Here is an 8,035-nt window from a genome sequence, read left to right as displayed (position 1 = left end):
TCTTTAATTTGACTGCGGCTGAAACATGAGAACATACAGACTGTAAACTAAGGAAGAAGCGCTGCATTAGAAAAAAACATCACCTTTTCATAGTTTACATCAGGTGCTTCACTACAGTATGTGACAACCATCTATGCGACAACCTATGTGCATGTGTGCTCAGACAATCTTCTATTTTCGTTCATATTAGTTAGATGTTTTAAATAAAAACAAAAGATTTGCTTTACATACACAAAGTCAGCTGGTAAGTCTTTGCTTCTTATCAAACAAACTTTGTGCTTAATTACTGCAATGGCATAGCTGTTGTGAAATGAAGTGTCAGCTGTTGTAAGCAGAACTTCAGAGTCTCAATTGAAGTAAAGGCAGATTGTATGCAGCAACAAGAGGAGCTCAAGGCCATGTGTTTACATTAAAGCAATTTACATATTTTAGCACAGATGTGTGCAGAAATAATCCTATGGGTGGGTGGTTAAGCTTCAAAATGTGTGTGCACTAAGCTAATTCAGACCGTCTATGTATCAAATACTTGTTAGTATAGAACAGATGAGGTGCACAATGGCCTCCCATTATACCACAGTTTGATAGTCTTTTTTTCTTTTACAGCAAATCAAAGAAAAATCTTCAGTTCCTCACTTATTTTCTTGTATGGTAAGAACGATTGAAGGTAAGGACATGGATTTCAGAAGGTAATTGAATTTGATTGAAAAAGTGAATCAAATGATTCGAGTACAAGCAGTACATATATTGGTACTGATTGTTAATTACAATAATTTCTACCAATATGTTGCACCATAACTCTTTTCCTATTCACTCTATTGCTCTTCTTCACACAGGAGAAAAAAAAAGACTTGTTCGGTCATATGGCCATCAGGTTACGACTGAAATCATCTCTTGGTAAGGGCCATTAAATGGGTATTTCTGGAGCAGAACCATGACATTGATTGCGTCCATCTCCATGGTTAGTCTGATTGATCTTCGGGGACCAGTGATGCTCCACCGACTCTGTAGACGTCAGATGACTCCAGATGACATTCTGTTAAGGAATGGAAGAGGCGAAGGGAATGGTGCAGACATACACACAAGCTGCTTTCAGATATAACCTCCCGGAGTACATAAGGAGCTTTGTCAAACGGAGGTCTGACCCTTCGGGTGATTCAGATATGATGCTAACAGGCTGACATTATACGGTCATATGTGTGAACGGCACTGACACACATTAACAGAATCTTTGTGTGGTTGAACTGGTTGAACGTGGTTGAACACACACATTAACAGAATCTCCACATGTTCTTTGCTTCGTTCAGACATGAGCTCATTTACATAACGTCCGTTGGAAATACTAGGAGGGAAGCAGCAGAACAGCCGGCTAAGTTCGGACTTCCAAATGACTGTTTATGTTGTTAAATAAACAACAGATAAACCCAACCGTTTAACCCATTTACTCCTAAAATGCCTGCTAAAAACGCCTATAGAATCCTATGGCATTCTAGACTAAATAACCTTATTTCCTGAGGGTTTTCTGAAAACATACTAAAAATTGTCAACGTCTACCAAAATTTAATATCTAAGCCTCTGTAGCACCTAGAAACATGAAATAAAAAGCATGCTGCGCTACGCAGCATCCAGCGGGAGAGTCAATGTTGTGCTATGCAGCATCAGGCGAGAGATAGAATGTTGCGTCATGCAGCATCCAGCGCGAATGGGTTAACATCCGCAGAACCTCCGGTCTTACACGTAGGTCTGAATGCAGTTACAGAGGAGTCAAGGCTGAAAACTACTGGTCCAAGGTGAGTGGGAATGAGAGGATCCAGACACCAAGAAAGAACCCTTGCTGTTGGCTCGGTCTAAGATGCAGATGTCATACCATTCATACCAATCAGACTTTTATTCAGTATGCATGCCAAAAGCACCTCTGCCTTTTGTCACTGTTGCGGTCTGCAACTACACTTTGGTGTCTGTCTTGGCCACGTGGTGTCTGGACAACTTGGTCCACATGAAGTTTCATCTCCCCTCTCCTGACTTACACGCCCCATCCAAATATATCATCCAGGAAATGTGGTTTAAACAGCTTATCAGCCATCCCAGCCAATTGCACAGCAGGGTTTTTTTTACATTTTTATCCTCCACAAACCCTTTCTCAATAACTTTTTTCTAGCAGCACATTGCATCCCACACACACACACACACACACAGACTCACTCAGACAGATAGCTTTATTTCTTGGATGCATACCATAAAGATGGCCAGAGGAAATCAAATGGAATTTATTCATTGGCCCAAAGCGCTCTCCAGAGGATTGGGTTAACATTCCCCACAGAGGACACAGGCACACACCATTCAGTCGAATTCATGAGACATAAACATAGGCACAAACACATTCCCACAGGCCATGACACACATGGCTGAGGGTTCAAGTTGTTTACCTCGGTTTACCTCTACAGAGCATGGTGTTATTTCACATAGTAAGTATGGAGACCTCATAGGAAAACACAAGCATACACCTAGAGGGAGTGTGTAAGTGAGAGAGAAAGAAAGAAAGTGAGAGAGATGACTCCAGACAAGAAGTCTCACACAGGGATCTTAAAAACTATTCTGAATATAGAAGATCGCTCAGCGATACCCCTTTTCCATCACTGCTACATGTACCTACCTGCCTGTGGTTTGATGTATTGAGGTCAGGGGGAGTTTTACACGTAGAAACTGTATCCTCGGAGTAAATAGAGAATTGTGCATTCTAGAAAAAGCGGGGAACAACAAAAAAAGAGAAAAAGTTGTATCAGCTCATGCACAAATGTATCCCTGCCCTTGTCATTCTGGTACGGTTTGTTTATTCAATTCCTGAAAGGTACGGTTTGTTTATTCCCTGAAAGCATGGACAATTTTTTGGGACCATCTAAGAATAGCCCTGACTGTAATGGCAAATTTGGCAAACACTCAATACAGTGCACACACAGGAAACACACAGACCAATGCTCTTGCCAATGAACCAATAGAGTCAGTCTAAATCAATGGCCATGATTAATAGTAGCAATTATGTTCCAGTTTTGTTGGCTCATGCCCTCTGTTTATGGGACTTGTGAAACACATGTAAGGCTCGGCAGGGGGTTCTACTATATATCAGTGGTGCACGGTCTTGCTCGACTCTAGATGCACATGCTGTAATGGACCCACAGAGACTGTAGAGTCCAGGCAGCACTGCAGTAGCGTGGAACGTGTTTGATATCCTCTGAAAGGTCAGCAAAGAAGAATAGGAGCAACTTGCCCTTAAGGCTGTAACCTTACAGTGCTGGCTCCAGAGGCGAACGTCACCCTTCACTGGCTGTGATGCTTTTATTGCCGTTTTCTTCTGAATTCGAGTCAAAATGAGACATTTATTATTTATATGTAATAACAGCCCATTACATAAGAGGGGAGACTTTTGCCCAAGGACAGCAATGTTCTTATATTAAAGAAATTCATCACAGCAATTTGAATGTCTTTTATTTATGGGAGTCAAATTTGAAGGGGAAATGGACTACTTTCCCCTGCTACTAAAAAATAGCATTTTGAATAGATCTACAAAGCTTTTTGAGAGCCATGACCATAGGAGGCTATATCGCATGGAACACTGCATCACTATTACTGTACACACCCTATAGAACATCTTACTTCAGAGCCAAGAATTCACAAGGAGTTATTTTAAGAAACGACAGGGGCCATTTCCACTACAGCATCATGTACCACTATTTTTTGTCTAAAATACAAAAAACATAAAGCTGTCTGTATAGAACTTACTGGTGATTTGTATTTTGATACTTTTGCTCTGCTTCAGTAGACTTACTCCTGATGACTGAGTCATTGATCTATCTGCATATTAATCAATAAGTATTGATATTTTAATACTTAGGATTCATCCGTCCTGTATATGATGCCTACCAATATAACCAATCTATAAATACCTGTCTGTGCATGTTCATCATCCGTGGAAAAGGGCCACTATATGGCTTCTGATCGATACAGGAATGAATACACAGCAAAGCCCTGAAACACAGCAGAAGCCTTTTTGGTACAATGTAATATTAAACATTAGAGATGTCCTCTCAAATTTCAGGATGCATTGACCCACTGCCTCCAGATGAAAATGGGAATCTTAGAAGGCACCTCAAAATAGAATGTGGACCGTAGAAAACTTGTGTGTCTTCATAAATCAAGGTAATTCCCGTGCTCCATCCAACTGACAATTTCCTTTACCCCAAGCATGCCAGAGATGAACTGAGAAAACCACTACCAGTGCTCCATTTCTCTTACATGAGGACACATTTCATCTGTTTACTCTGGCTAGCATAAATAAATATATACCAGCCACAGCAGAAAAGGAAATGAAGGGAAAAAAAGGAAACATCTTGGTGGCAGATACTGTTTTTTTTTTTTTTTTATCAGATCCCACCTATGAAACAACAGTGCACGAATGAAAGCTTTTAATCTCAACAGCATCTCATTTTGCCATACCTAAAGGCCATTGCACTGCGTGTTTGTGTGTGTGTTTTTGTGTGTGTGTGTACACTTTACTCCCAAAACTTATCACCATGTGCACTTAACTGTACCTGCAAGTGAAGTATGGTACAACACAATGGCATACTTTGCGGTTTGTAAGTGTTAATGTGCAACTCTGTGTGTGTGTGTGTGTGTGTGTACGTCCAACGTATTTCAGATGAAACCTGACAGTCAGCAACAGAGAATACAAAAGTTCTTATTCTGTCTGAGACCTGGGTAACTACAATTTAATCCACATGAGCAGGCTTTCCAGTTTACCCTATGTTCCTCTCCTGTCAATCACCTGCTCCATTTCAGTCCTCTATTTGTATTTACCTGCATTTATATCTTTTGGTGTTGGTCCTCCCAGGAGAGATGCCCCTTTCAACCAGTAAGTCACAAGACCCATCCTTTGCATCTCACCACCTCATCTTTGCTAAGTGGAAAGATAAAACTAACACATTCCCATGGCAACCGGGTTAAAGATCCTGTAAACCAAAGTCTGACATTTGTTTGAAAACATCTTGTACAGAAAGCCATTTATGAAAATGTGGACTGTGAACTGTGTGGTACTGAATTCTGGAGGTAGACATACTGTAAGGTGCAGTCAGTGATTGTGCAGGAAGTCAGGCTTGTTTATAAACGCTGATAAAATTAGTTTCCTACTTAGCACTACTCTTAAAAGTCGAGTGAGCAAGTGGACAAACCCCAAAAAGTACAGCTCTTCCTCCACTAGAGCACGAACCTCCTATCCCGTCTTTCCAGCTTCCGCCTCTCCACCTCCTGCTGGCGGTGTCACATTGGGTCAATCGTGAGCTATTAGAAAGCTAGATACCGCATTGTCTGTCGAGTTCTATTAGGTGGCATCGTAAACGCGGCCGCCATATTGCTGGAGGCAGCACCTTTATTGTCTATGGGCAACACTTGCAGGCAATCAGAGACACCTGTCTGATTTCCAGTCAGAGTCACATGTTCCTTGATTGGCCTCCAGTGATTGTTGCCCCCACCAAGTTGGCGTCGCTATTTACGTTCTGGAGCCCAATGCGGAATCTAGCTTTCTAATATCTATGGTTGATGGCACCTATCTAGCAGGTTAAGTGGCCACTCTTCTTCTGGCCAAGGAGCTACTTGGTCAACTTGAAGGGGTTAAGCAGAAATGTCAAATTGTCACAGGAGCTCCTTCCTGTGGATCGCACGCAGGTCTGCTAGGCCAGCCTTCTCAACTCCCCCTGACCTTTTGTACCGCCTCTTCAAATTCAACTCTTCCCTGAGATGCTGAATGTTCTTTGGTTTGGGTGCCTGTTTCCCAAATAGCTTTACTGCAACATTCACTATGATTGTGGCTGAATTTTTGCCACTCTGCTTTCTCTGCTTGGTGCTCTGCAGTTTCTGTTCAATGAAGCCTGCCGCAGGCTCCCGTTGGCTCTGTGCAGTGCCACCCAGTGGGGTGCTGGCAGTGGGTACGAACGACACCAGGAGGCTCTGGACACTGTGGCTTGCCCCCAGGCCTGGCTAGGAACTGATGTGCACATTTCATACCGGTAATTCTTTCATAATTTTGAAAATCAGTTTAATTTACTTTCCAATGTTGTTATTCATTTAGATTTGTCTGGGTGGTTAACAACACGCATTTCTGTGGTCTTATCATGGCAAGATATCAAGATATCATGGCACGCTTTTTTACGGCCTTGACTGGCTCCTCCTCCTGTCTGTGTGCGGTGTCTGTCTACAGGTAAGCTGGGCGCAGGTGTTTGGAGTCGTGCTAATCACTTCCTGGTCTGGAACTTTACAAACGCTTCAGAGGAGACCGGGTTGTCCACTCTCTCCCGCACCGTTTTGGATTTGGTTTTGCTTATTCACTGCACCACATTATACTGATTGCTTACACTTCTATTTTCCAAATCCAACACCACTACTGACTTTACTTAACCAACTCTGTTAAGTTATATTATTCAATAATTATATATATATATATATATATATATATATATATATATATATATATATTAGTCATCAAGTGCCCCTTTTTCCCCAAAAAACTCTTCTATGGTGGATAATATTATGCCATTTGATGAATAAACACTAAATATGAAGTTTGGTGAAGATTGATAATGATCTAGGGGTACCACAATGCACCTTCATTTTGACAATATTTCATATTTTATGGCCGATTTTAGTTATTTTCCAATAATCTTCTTTACACTACATTTAAACTTAATAATGTCAATTAATGACATATCTAGCTTCTTTTTACAAAAAACATAACAGCTGCATGCATTTTGAAACTTTTAATTCAATACATGTATGTCTAATATTTACATTTGTTGGTGAACATTGTACATTTTCCCTAGCACATAATCCGTATTGAGCACAAAGTCCTTTACTTAGCATCTCTAATTTTCAAAAACTCTGCAGTTGGAATTAAATTTATGATAACATATCAACACAAACTAAACTATTTGGAACATAATTAGTCTTTAGTAGTTGTGTCAAACACCATTGCAGCAATTGCATCAGTACACTACCCTGGAAATCCAGAGTTCCCGCAAAAGCACAATGGAATTGTCTCTGCGAGACACTCTGGCAAACGAACAATGATGCACGTTACTTTTTCCCCTTGCATCTCGTGGAACCAATCAAATCGTATCTGATATAGGCGGGCCAGAGGCGGGCTAAACTGATGACGGCAGCGCTGCAGCATTGGAAACATTGATTGAGTGTTAGCCAATTGCGTCAAAGTCCAGAATCATTCAGAGTAAACATTGGCCTAGTGTTATCCAATTGCGTGCAGTGAGATTTTCAAATGCATGCTTGGTGCCGCCCCTCGAGTTGGGCCATTACATTGTTCGTGGCCAGACCCTTAATCTTTCTAGATCATCAGGGTCTGGATTTTCCAGGCTATCAGTACACTGCCAATCTTCCAAAAGCTGCCCTATATTCTTAGCAATGTTTCTTCCAATCTCACCCTTGCCAACTTCCTGAAGTGGCATCACACTCAAAGTTTTGTGCCATGTTCACCTGACACCAACACAGCACATCGTTCCTCCTTATGGTAAGGGTCCTCTAATGTGCCTACTAGTTTTCCATCCCAATGTAATTTTTGGAATCTTTGACATTTACTTGGCCTTATTATACAAATTCTCCAGATAATTTAGACACTTGTCATATTCCTCGATCAGTTTATCTGCCTTTAGGTAAAATGACAGTATTTGGTCATACACTCTGCAGCTTCTTGGATGACTGATGATTGTTTACCTTTGCATTCAAATTTGATAAAGATGTGTATGCACTTCAGCACATCAACATTGGAAGGAAGCCGAGTTCCTCTCAAAATTAAAGTATCTTTACTTATATGGGAATCCCCAAGCCAAGGCACAATAGTTTTTGACTTGGTATTCATCTTAGCAACGGCAAGTTAATGCTCGCCTTTGTTGCTCGACTGCTTGTTTTAACTAAAATGTTGGCATAAATTATACAATATATGTACAGTAGTTCATGACATGAAGAGTCACTCTCTTAATGA

The 8,035-nt window shown here is 41.0% G+C and overlaps 1 long non-coding RNA gene across 1 annotated transcript; it reads right to left on the bottom strand.

The window, feature by feature from the left end:
- Nucleotides 1-2,252: 2,252 nt before the first annotated feature.
- On the bottom strand, nt 2,253-5,358 carry LOC121688130. The gene is made up of 5 exons (XR_006024509.1): nt 5,220-5,358; nt 4,849-4,966; nt 3,939-4,020; nt 2,651-2,734; nt 2,253-2,501 (listed from the first exon to the last, which is right to left on the bottom strand). It is a non-coding gene; the product is annotated as an uncharacterized LOC121688130 (long non-coding RNA).
- Between the last annotated feature and the right edge of the window lie 2,677 nt (nt 5,359-8,035).

The sequence above is a fragment of the Alosa sapidissima genome, chromosome 17 (genome assembly GCF_018492685.1).
Source record: "Alosa sapidissima isolate fAloSap1 chromosome 17, fAloSap1.pri, whole genome shotgun sequence".
Taxonomy (NCBI): Eukaryota; Metazoa; Chordata; class Actinopteri; order Clupeiformes; family Clupeidae; genus Alosa; species Alosa sapidissima.
Note: the sequence above shows the minus strand (reverse complement) of the source record. Positions and strands in the feature narration are given on the sequence as shown.